Below are 11,200 nucleotides of genomic sequence, written 5' to 3' on the forward strand. Positions count from 1 at the left end.
AGCCTGTGGGGATTGGGAGAGACTGAGAACAAAGAAAATACATCCCATCTGACAAGATGTGACACTTGAGAAGTAAACAGAGGTCTTATGAATGAAGAACTTTGCATGTTCTAGGAAGGAACTTGAACTACACGAAGATTTTCCCCAGAGGTAGGGAAAAGAGGTAACCCCACTTCATATCATTAGCACTATTTTTGTAGGCCTTTGTTCTGAAGGGACTATTTTATAGCCTTCAGGTATTGGGGTGTTTGGTATGAGAGATAAAAAGTTATAAGCAGGGAACTTACATGATGTTTAGTTTTTGAAAAATCTTGCTATTGGTAGTGGTGGAGAAGGCTGAGGACATGACAAATGGGGACAAGAAGACAAGTTTGGGAGCAGTTGGAGAGCCAGAAGAAAGGTGAGGTGTTGTGGATGACCAAGCAAATGCCAAGATTCAAGAGGTATCTAGAAGGCAAAATCAATAGAGTTTAGTGATTGACAAGAGGTAGAAGGTGGGGTTCCTATGCTCTGCGTTCATGTAGATCCTTGTATTTCCAACACTGAATTCACATCTCACTGTGTTAGCATTTCTTACTAAAGTCTTCTGTGCCACTCCATGAAGTCTAAAACACACAGTGCCTGATAGACACAGGTGACTGGCTGAATGGACCAACAAATGAATGACGTAAAGAATGACTCACAGTCATGGCCTGAAAGAGTGGTGGTTAGGGTAGCTACCATCTAAGAGAGGGAGCAAAGGAGGAAAAGAAGTTTTGAGTCCCAAACTGCAGTTTTGTTTTCATCTCATTAGGTTTGGGGTGTCTCTAGGATCTTGAGGGAAGATATTTAGCTGTAACTCAAGCCCAGGGGAGGATTTTAGTCTGGTAAGACAGATTAGGTGGCTGTCAGTGAATAGGTGGACATTCATAGCACAGGTGTGGGTAGGACAAATATAGAGAATGAAGCAAAGGGGATGAAAGACACAGAAGTTATTTCTAACAGAAAGCTGGTAGCTTTGGGTTTTGTTACTGCTTTTATTGTTTATTGAAATCTATGTGCAATACCATGAAATTCACTAAGTGATTTTTAGTATCTTCACAAGGTTGTATCGCCCTTATCATTGGTTGTCTAACTCCAGAACATTTCCATCAACCTCAAAAGAAATCCCATGCCCCATTTGCAGTCACTCTTCATTCCCTCTTTCCACTGCCCCTTGACAACCATGAATTATCTTTCTGAGTCTATGGATTTGCCTCTTCTAGATACTTCTTATAGACGGAATCATACTACATACAATGTGACTTTTGAGTCTTACTTTTTCCACCTAGCATGACATTTCAAGGTCCACCTATTTTATAGGATGTCTCAGTACTGTATTCAGAAGGCTGGTGTTCAATCAGTTTTTGTTTTGTTTTCAAGATGAGGTCTCCAGGTACTTCCCAGGCTGGTCTCAAATTCCTGGGCTTGAGTGATCCTCTACCTCCGCCTCAGGAGTACTTGTTACTAAAGGCATGCATCTTCACACTTTGCTGGTGTTTAATCTTTAGCAAAGTTTTTTTGCATTCTCATCCTAGACTTAGGAGACTCTCCCACACCTTTGAGTATGTCTCTCAGAGTCCAAAAGATGGGTGCCTTCATCAACTCATAGAATTTGGAAAGCCTTTATGTAAAAAAAAAAAAAAAACATAGAAAATATCCTCAGCTACTTCCTGAAGGTGCCCTTGAACAGTCTAGACTCCCAGGAATCTCTTTGCTCTGACTCCTAGGGCACTCACTGTGTGATCTACATGATTACATTCCAGGTTCTGTAAAATCTCCATCTTACTTCTCTGTCATTGAAAATTCCTGGTAAGGTAAGGGGGATCTATCTCATGCTGTGTTTTTCTTTTACTATTTGCAAAACTCAGCATATTATTATATGAGATTCTTATCTACAATTGAATAGAAACCAAAATGGTACTTAATCTCTCTAATTACTGCAAAGTTTCCAGAAACATTACAATTTTGTTTTTTTAAATGGGTTTGACTATATATTTTTTTTCTATAATAGATTCTATAATGGACTGCTCTTGAATTAACTCAAGTCACAACAATTATTCTGCCTTTTCTTAGAACTCGTCCTTTTCCCCTATCCCAGAACAATATCCAGCTTAGAATGCTTTGGTCCAGCTCTAGGACCAATAAGTAGCTTACGGCTGGCATCTATTCTCAATGCTTAGTACCCAGATCATCATATCAGTTTTTAAATATTTTCAATACACTTCCTGTGCCACCAACTACATACAAAAAGCTCTAGGATTCCAGCAGAGGTTTTTCCCCCAATATGCCACCTTTGTCACAATTAGATTCTTCAAGTAAAGAACATATGACCCAAGCTTTTCCAGTTACATTCCTCTATGGGGAATTTGGATTTGGCTTATCCTTAGCCTATGTGATATATTATACAACAACAGAAAGTGATTTCAGAAGATACTAGAAGTTTGCAAACTGGAAAACCAGACAAAACTAAGCTGAGCAGGTAAGAGAAGGAAACCAGTGAAATAGTACTAAAGAGAAAGCAGTTCAAGAGATAAAGCTGGAGTCGTAGGGGCATTTAAGGCCCTGGTTCCCCTTCATTCTTGCCAGCTGGCTGCGTCAGCCCTGGAGTTCCTTTAATGCTCATCTATCTTTATGTGCTGTTCATGTGTCGAGGTGCTAATATTACAGTTTATTGGGGGGAAAGAATCAGAAAGGAAAAGAGATACCTGTGTTTTATTATTTTCCTCTCACCCCTCCCCCATTCTGCCAATTCCCCACCCTGTTCACCCAGGATGATTGATGTTCAGCTGGTTTGCACCTTTGTGGCTCCTGTGATCATAAAATATTTTGAATATTTCTTCTTCTCAGATCCATACCCCTGCACCTGCACACACCTCATCTCTCATGTTCCTGCCAGCACAATGGGAGGGAGGAACAGAAATTGATTTTCTTTGAGTGAAAGAAAGTTTACTAACATGCCATTCCTTGTACAGTAGAGTTTCTAATAAATACCTCTTTTTAGCTTTGACCAGCTCAAGGGAGTTTTTGTTACCTATAAACAAAAGAGCTAAACGCATTCAGAATGCTTTTAATATAGGCATAAAGACTTAAAAAAAATGAATGGAAGAGATGGTAGAAATTACATTATCATTTGATAGATGAGAAAACAGATCCAGAAAGCTAAAGAACCTTGTGGTTTCACATAGATGTCAGGGTGGAGACTGTGGGTCTCTTTCACTCCATGAGTCTTACCCTTAAGCACCCTCTCCTTCAATTTACAGCCCTGGCATTGTGCAAAGATGGGAAATGTTTGCATTATTTAATTTCACAGAAATATGAACCAATGTTCTTACTGTTTTTCGGATTATTTTGATTAGCAAGAAAAGTATAACTGCAGTTTAATGGGTGCATGGCCATACTGAATCAATGCTTGTTCGATTGCTAGGAGATTTCAACTGTGGTGGACAAGCAGGGATTGATGTGCCTTGTGGTATAGTGGTTGAATGCAATAATTGTTAAATAAAGACAAAACTGAACTGGCTAGGATACATTAAAAGGATTTCCTGCTCTTTGCTTTGCAGCTGCCAAGCCCTCTGACCATTTCTATGTGATGACTCCACCTTATCAGGACAAACCATCTTCTCATTTCATTGTGGTTTCCACGGCCACTTTTTGCATTCTTCATCTTGGGGTAAACTTGGAAAATGAGGAAACCTAGAATGTCTTGAGTCATCAGGGATGTCCTATAGCACAGGGTGTGAAATGGTTCTTTGATTGGCTGAGTCCCAAACAGGCTGATGGTAACATGTGTCCTTCCAGGTGTAGTAAATGCCTAACGTCTAGCTGATGTTCTGAGTGTGCCCAGGTGAAACAAAATCACAGCCTGCAAACACTCCCCAGGTCTGTCAGGACCCAGTATCTCTGGTCCATGAGCATATTCTAAAACTCCAAACTGGATAAACTCAGGAGGTGGGATCAGTCCTCTCAAGGTAAGGAAGAGCTCTGCATTTTTACCTCATCTGGGTCACAACTTTCAATGCACCTGTGGATACAGCATTTAAATTTCTTTGTTTCAATTCATTTATGCAAAATATACTGTAGACTTAACTTCTGAGCCTTTTATTCAGAATTTCATGTCTTTCATATTTTATTACACATTTTTCATTTGTCACCAAAATAGTTATATTTAACCAAATAACTATTGTTTTTCCCAGGCTATATACTTCTCAAAGGTAAAAACATTTACTCATTTTTTTTATACTGCCCAGAATTCTGCCAGGGTAGCAGTATTTAAAAAATCCATGTATAATGACTTCACAATCATACTTCAATTTAGTAAACTTATAGTGATTCCGAATTCACCCCTGTCCTCACCTTGTAGTGCTGACAATCTTATCCCCTCATTTATGGGAAGGGAATGGTCTCAGACTGGCCAATCATAATTTCCTACCCTATGGCCACAGGGATGGAAATGTAATCCAAACTAAACATTGCCTAAGACTGGAGCTATAGACCCAGTCTGGCCCATGCAACTTAAAGAAAATCTGCTGTATGCAGCTTTGGGGAAAAAAATCTTTTTTTGCTAGTAAAGAAGACCATCATAGTCTCTTCCTATTTTTCCTCCTTTTTACTTGAGTATAAATGTTATGGTTGGTCCAGAAGCAGTCATCTTGGGATCATGAGGGAAAGATCAAGAGAATCACAGAGGTGATAGTCCTGGTATCTTCAAGCCACCCAAACTATAACAAACAATTACCTGGCTCTAAAAAAGTGTTGTCCAACTACAATCCCTGTGCCAAATCTCTTTTGTTTGATTTAGGGGCACTGCCTAAACAGGCTAGCACTGTGGGCAATAAAGACTGAGCCAGGCCATCCTCTTCTGCATTTACTTCCCCTTCTGCTCTCAGCATTCATCTCCTAGTGAACAGCTATGTATTGTCAGTGCTGAATGCCCAGCTTGTTGCCACAAATACACTGGGAAATTACCATTGACAACTGCTGGGCACTGGGTAGTAATCTCTCAGTCCAAAAGTTAGTAAGCCTGAAAGTCACCCTGCCTTGATCAGCTGCCCAAGCTGTTTGGGCTGGGCTTGCCAGGAATAGACGAGGACATATGGGACTGTAGGTGTCACTGGGGCAGAGTGAAAATGACCATGGAAGTTGCCATCCCCATTGTGCACTCAGCTGGCCAGACCCCTCCTTCTTGAACCAATAAGCTCTTTCTTCCAAGAATATCTCTAAGAGAAGATAACTAGCTGCAAAGTGTGCCCACCTCAAGCAAATGGGGCAGTGAAGGAGTTTTTTCTCCTGTTATATCACTGCCTCCATAATATCTTCAATTGCCTCATTATCCTGCAATATTTACTTAAAATCTTTACTATCTGAGCCTACATGAAATTGTCAATTCTTGATCTAAGCAATACCTGTTAGGTCAAGGAAAAAAAATTGAAGGTACTGTAGTCAAGTTTCCCCTTATTTATATTCAAACACATTTCTAACTTACATTAATAAGTAGGACTTCAATAGACAAAAAAGTTTTAGGGAGAGCACAAAGGACAGCCTGAACAAAAGTAGAGCCATGTGTGAGGAAAGCAAGACCTGTCTTTGGTTTGAGAATGAAACAGCAATTCCCTCCTAAGATGTTTCTTTTTATCTTTGTAAAGAGCTACAACATGCTAGTTTCTGCTTCTGTAATTATGCTTGCTCAGCACCTGTGGCAGGAACCAGAGCTGCCTGAAGGAAGGAGGTGAGATCAAGGCTACATGCATGAGAAAGTCTTGAAACCTGCAAGTCTGTGCTGTACAAAAGATACTGAGAACAAAGGGCTGTGCTCAGCCTTCAGAGAGAACTCTTTTGAGCCTGCACCAGTGCTGAATAAACCTCGCTCTTCTACATCTGTAAAAGTGTCATTTGTCTCTTTCCATTACCATTATTTTTGTATTTCCTGTAACAAGAACAAGGTTAGTGTGGCTAAACTAACCTTGTTCTTGTTACAGGAAATACTTTTTTTTAATTGCATATATATATTTCATATATATTTTTCTTTTATATATGCACAAGCATACTAGATACTGAATTTCTATGTCTGAATAGATCCAAGGGTTCTTTATCTAGTATAAACATTTCTGAGTCACAAAAAAACAAAAAATTGCAGGTCATGTTCATTAGTTTGTCATGAAATCAGTTTAGTGGGCTGCAACTAACATTTGTTTAGTTTACATTTGGTCTTTACATGAATTTTCATAGCAATTGTATTCATAACAGTCCTAAACTGGAAATAACTCAAACTCAAATGTCCTTCAACTTAAAAAAAAAAAAAGTTGAACAAACTGTGGTACATCCACATCATGAAGTTCTACTCAGCAATAAAAAGGACAAACCATCAATACAAGGCACAACTTGGATCGATCTCAAAGGAATCAGGCCAAGTGAAAAAAAAAGCAATCTCAAAGTGTTATTTACTGAATGATCCACTTATACAATATCATTGGAATGGGGGAATTATAGAAATGGAGAGTAGATTTATGGATGATGATGGAACTTTTAAGTATCTTGATTATGTTGGTAGCCACACCAATCTGTACTTGTGATAAACTGTATAGAACTGCACGCGCACACACACATACTCACGCACCCAAATAGGTGCACACAAAATGGGTGACATTTAAACAAAATGGGTAGGTTGTATCAATATCAGTTTCCTGTTTTAATATTGTAGAATTATGCATGATATTACCATTGGGGGGAATTGGGTAAAGGGTATATGAGATCCCTCTGTATCATTTCTTAATACTGGGGCTAAGGAGCCAGGCTTGGAGGTGCACACCGCAGCAGCTCGGGGAGGCTAAGGCAGGAGGATCACAAGTGAAAAGCCAGTCTCAGCAACTTAGCCAAGGCCCTAAGCAAGTCAATGAGACCCTGTCTCAAAATACAAAATAAAAAGATCTGGGAATGCGGCTCAGTGGTTAAGTGCCCTAGTTAATTTCTGGTACACACACCCCCCCACACACACACACACACACAGAGGAGTGGGGGGATATTCTAATTTGTTACAATTGAATGTGAATCTACAAGTACCTCAAAATAAAAAGTTAAAAAAACCTGAAGAAGAGGATGTTAACTTTAGCCTTGCAGAGTCCATGGAAAGAGGATACAAAATGTTAAAGATAGGGGATTGTGTTCACAACAGAGATTGGCAATGCTGAGAATATGGCTGAATGGCAAGCCAATTCATTTCAACCCGAACTTGCTGTATCAACACTACTGCAAACTCTCTTCATATTCACTTAATTCTACTCCAAGTATGAGGACCGGATATATTTCAGACAATTTTACAGAACATTTTCTACTGCTTCCTTTGAATTAAATTATAAAATGAGCTCTTTTGGGGGGGGAAACCTTGAATCTATGAGTACATTGATTCATTTTGAAATGACACTTTATTTCCTGTTCACATAGGTAAAAAATGAAATTGAGACTTTTCTTAAAATATTTAGTGTAAGTCACTAAAACAACTAATTCTTGGAATTAAAGAGCTAGAGGAAAACCTTATTACTAGTGTTCATCTCAAGGTAAGGCAGGAGCTTTTAGCACTTTTTCATTAATTGAATGTAAAAGTGTAAAACACCTACATGTACAATATGTCTTGCTGTGAGAGTTGGTTAAAGTGAAAAATCCAAGTGTAACAGAAGATAGCAGAAGTTAGGCTGGGACTAGATAATAAATGTCAGTCTGAAGAATTGTGCTTTAAAGCTGCCTACCATGAGGTGCCCTGAGGACTCTTCAGGAGGTAACCAGATCCAGAGAAAGAATGGTTTGACAGGTGAAAGGATCAACAAATAGTTAGTACATTAGGCCTGGGTACTGCAGGTACCAGACGGGCAGGAGAGAGCGACTTAGAATTCTTTCAGTGCAAATGATAGAAATTCGACTCAAACTCTGGTAAGCAATTACATATATCGACTGACATAGCTAGGAAAAATATTAGGTTATTTTCAGGAACCAAATAAAATGAGCTGCAGCACACAGAAGCTGTAATGACAGAATGAGGACTTGTTACTGCTAAGTCTCTCCCTCTCTCCATGAGTTTGGCCTCATTCTTTCCTGCACAGAAGCCCTCTGAAAGTTGTGGTGAAGACTGCTTCCAGGAGTCTGGGACTCATTTCCTCCCCCAATTTAGCAAGCCTACTAGACTTTGTCTAGAATCTGGCCATCAATCCCAGTAAATGACTCTGAGAGGTCTTGCCATGGTGGCCTGCCCATTCCTTGTTCTGAACCTTTTTCAGTGTTTCAGTCAGAGTGCTTTTGGCTGGAAGCCACAGAATGAAAGTGATTTAAATAATGAGAATAATATAAAATTTTACTTATAAGAAGCTCTGAGACAGGTTAATAAAGTGACATAATAAGGCCAAGGTCCCAGGTAGGCCTCTCTGCCAGTCTCTTGACTTCCCCCTCAAAGGCAAGTTGGCTGCCGCATTTCCAAGAACCATCTATCTCCTCCTGTAACAAAGTTCAGGGAAAGAAGAAGTAATTTGTAATTTGCATCCATAGTTAGGATGAGGAAATCTTGCCAGGAAATAGTCTTTTCAATTTCATTGTTTATTAACACTAGGTCACTTGGCAGCTGGAAGATGAAGGACGCAGCCTTGGGCGAGGACAAGAGCTGGGAGCAGCGGCTTGTGTCACTGCCTGGGTCCTGCATCCGAGGTGTCCAGCATCAAGCAGGAGGCACCAGGGCTGGAGGGCCAAGGCAATAAGCTCTTTATTGGATACTGGTCACCTACTATCATAGACATGGCAGTGGAAAGGGAAAGAAGGCACTGATTTAATGGTGGTTTAGTAAGCATTGCTGAGGAATTGGAAACTTCTCAGTTTCTTGCAGATATATTGCTAAAGATTTTAGCCAGTAAGTATCTAAAAACTCTTAAAGAGAAGAGGGAAGGAGATGAGGAGAATAATAATGATGAAAGTGACAATGATGAGGCAGAATCTTAAGCCAAGAAAGAAGTGCTTCTAGAAGTTACCTGGTGAGGGCCTTCCTGGGTGACCCTTATTGCTCTCAAGCAAGCCCGCCACCATGTAGCTTGATCTCATCACTTTTCCAGAAACTTCCAGTACAGCGTACTCCTTCATGTTTAAGACAGTGTCTCCTGCACCCATACCGTAAAAAGCTGAATGGAAAATAGCCAGACCTCGGTCTGACAGGCCACCCTATAGGTGGAGGCCACCAGGAGAGAATCCTGTGACACGGGCCCTGCAGCTGAGATCACCGTACTTTCCTTTCAGTGAAGATAGATTTTTGAAGATATTCTGAATAAGCTCTGAATTTATGTGTATATTCTGAGATTAGTTCTTACCAAGAAAGAGCTAAATTCAGTTTTAGCTAAATATGCACTTTATAAGTAGTATTTTACCTTTGAGTTTATGTATTTTTTAAAAAAATCAGCTATTTGTTCAAATGTCATTTTTAAAAAAATTATCTATTTTTAGTTATAGTTGGACATAATACCTTTATTTTATTTATTTATTTTTATGTGGTGCTGAGGATCGAACCCAGGGCCTCGCATACAGGAGGTGAGCACTCTACCGCTGAGCCACAACCCCAGCCCCTCAAATGCCATTTTTATTGTAAAGAGATCTGCTTTTCATTTTCCTTTAAAGGTTTGTAAATATTTAATAATAAATTTTGTCATTTAGGATTGTCTGATATACACATGTTGGTATAGCCCGTCATTGGTGAGGTAAATTGGATGAACAAAATTGGCTTGAGCTGGTTGTGGAAGATATGCCTGCAATCCCAGCTACTCAGGAGGCTGAGGCAGGAAGATTGCAGGTTCAAGGCTAGATTGGGCAATTTACTAAGACCCTGTTTCATCATAAAATACTAACTTAGTGGAAGAGCACTTACCTAACCTATGTGAGGCTCCTAAGTTCTATCAACAATACAGGAAAAAAAAAAAGAAAAAAAGAAAGAAAGAGTGCCTTGGATCAATCAACTTCTACACCCTAGGGTTGGAGAGGTACCTTTGAAGTACAAGGGGTACTCATTATAGTCATCCATCTGTATCCAAGGGGAAGTAGTCCCAGGACAATTCCTGAACACTTCTCCCTGACCCTGTTTGGACTGGGCCCTCCACAAGACTAAATCAAGGGATTGGTCAATGCTGGGTGATCTTCTGTAGGCTCAGTTGGAACAGGGTCTGCTACCAAGCACTCAGATTATTATCAGAATTTATTTTCTTAAGGTTGCAGGCTGCCTTCAGCTCCTAGAGATGGCTCCCAGTTCCTTGCCTGATGGGCTTCTCCAGCATGGCTACTCAACAGACAGGGAAAGTCTCTAAAGTAAATCTCCTAGCAAGAACACAAAGGCATGAACACCAGGAGCTAGGCATTTGGGGGTGGGGGGCCACCTTAGTATCTATCTTCTACAGAGGTCACCAGTAGCTAGACTTGGGTCATATTTCCTGCTCAGAAGAAGGAAGATGGGAAAACTTTCTGGGAAATTAAAAATATAGCTCTTTCAGTTCGCATTAAAAAAAAAAATGAAAGGGACATTCTGGAAATAGAATTGCTGTGATTTGGCAACAACTGGATATGGTATAAAGAAGGAAAGATAAAAAGATGACTCAGGGCTTTAAAGACAGTGACTGCAAAGAAAATTTTGTTAGTAAGTCTGGGAACTTAAGCAGAGTAAGCAGTGTAGATTCACCTGAAGTTTCCATAGGATGTCCTCCCACCACATACTCCCCTTCTAAAAGCCTTTAAAATTACCACAGAAACTCTTAAGCTTCCAAGGTCTTTCATGGTTTAGCTCTTGCTTACCTCTCCAGATTCTTAATTGACTTCCTCCCTAGAACTCTACTGAATTACTTAGAGGCCTCCAAAAAATGTCAGGTGCTCCCTTTTCTATGAGCCTTTACTTCCTCCCTGCCTTTTTTTTTTTTTATTTTTTTATTACTGCATGAAACACTCTCCACCCTCCTCCCAACATTGGCTGGCTCTGTCTTTCAGTCTCCATATAGAGTATACCCTCCAGAAAACCTCCCATGATTTCTCAACACCAATGCAAGCTTCATCTTTGTGCTTCCAGAGCATGCTGCCATCCCCTTTCTGTAGTTCTAATGATACCGTGTTGTCATTACCTATTTACTTTTTTTATTGGCCTATAAGCATTTTAAAGGCAGGGATAAGTTCTGGACTA

The 11,200-nt window shown here is 39.9% G+C and overlaps 1 pseudogene; it reads left to right on the forward strand.

Moving 5' to 3' along the window:
* The first annotated feature begins 8,630 nt into the window (after positions 1-8,630).
* LOC110597482 (chromatin accessibility complex protein 1 pseudogene) lies at positions 8,631-8,994 on the forward strand (annotated as a pseudogene).
* Positions 8,995-11,200: the final 2,206 nt, after the last annotated feature.

This window comes from Ictidomys tridecemlineatus, chromosome 8, assembly GCF_052094955.1.
Source record: "Ictidomys tridecemlineatus isolate mIctTri1 chromosome 8, mIctTri1.hap1, whole genome shotgun sequence".
In the NCBI taxonomy this organism is placed as follows: Eukaryota; Metazoa; Chordata; class Mammalia; order Rodentia; family Sciuridae; genus Ictidomys; species Ictidomys tridecemlineatus.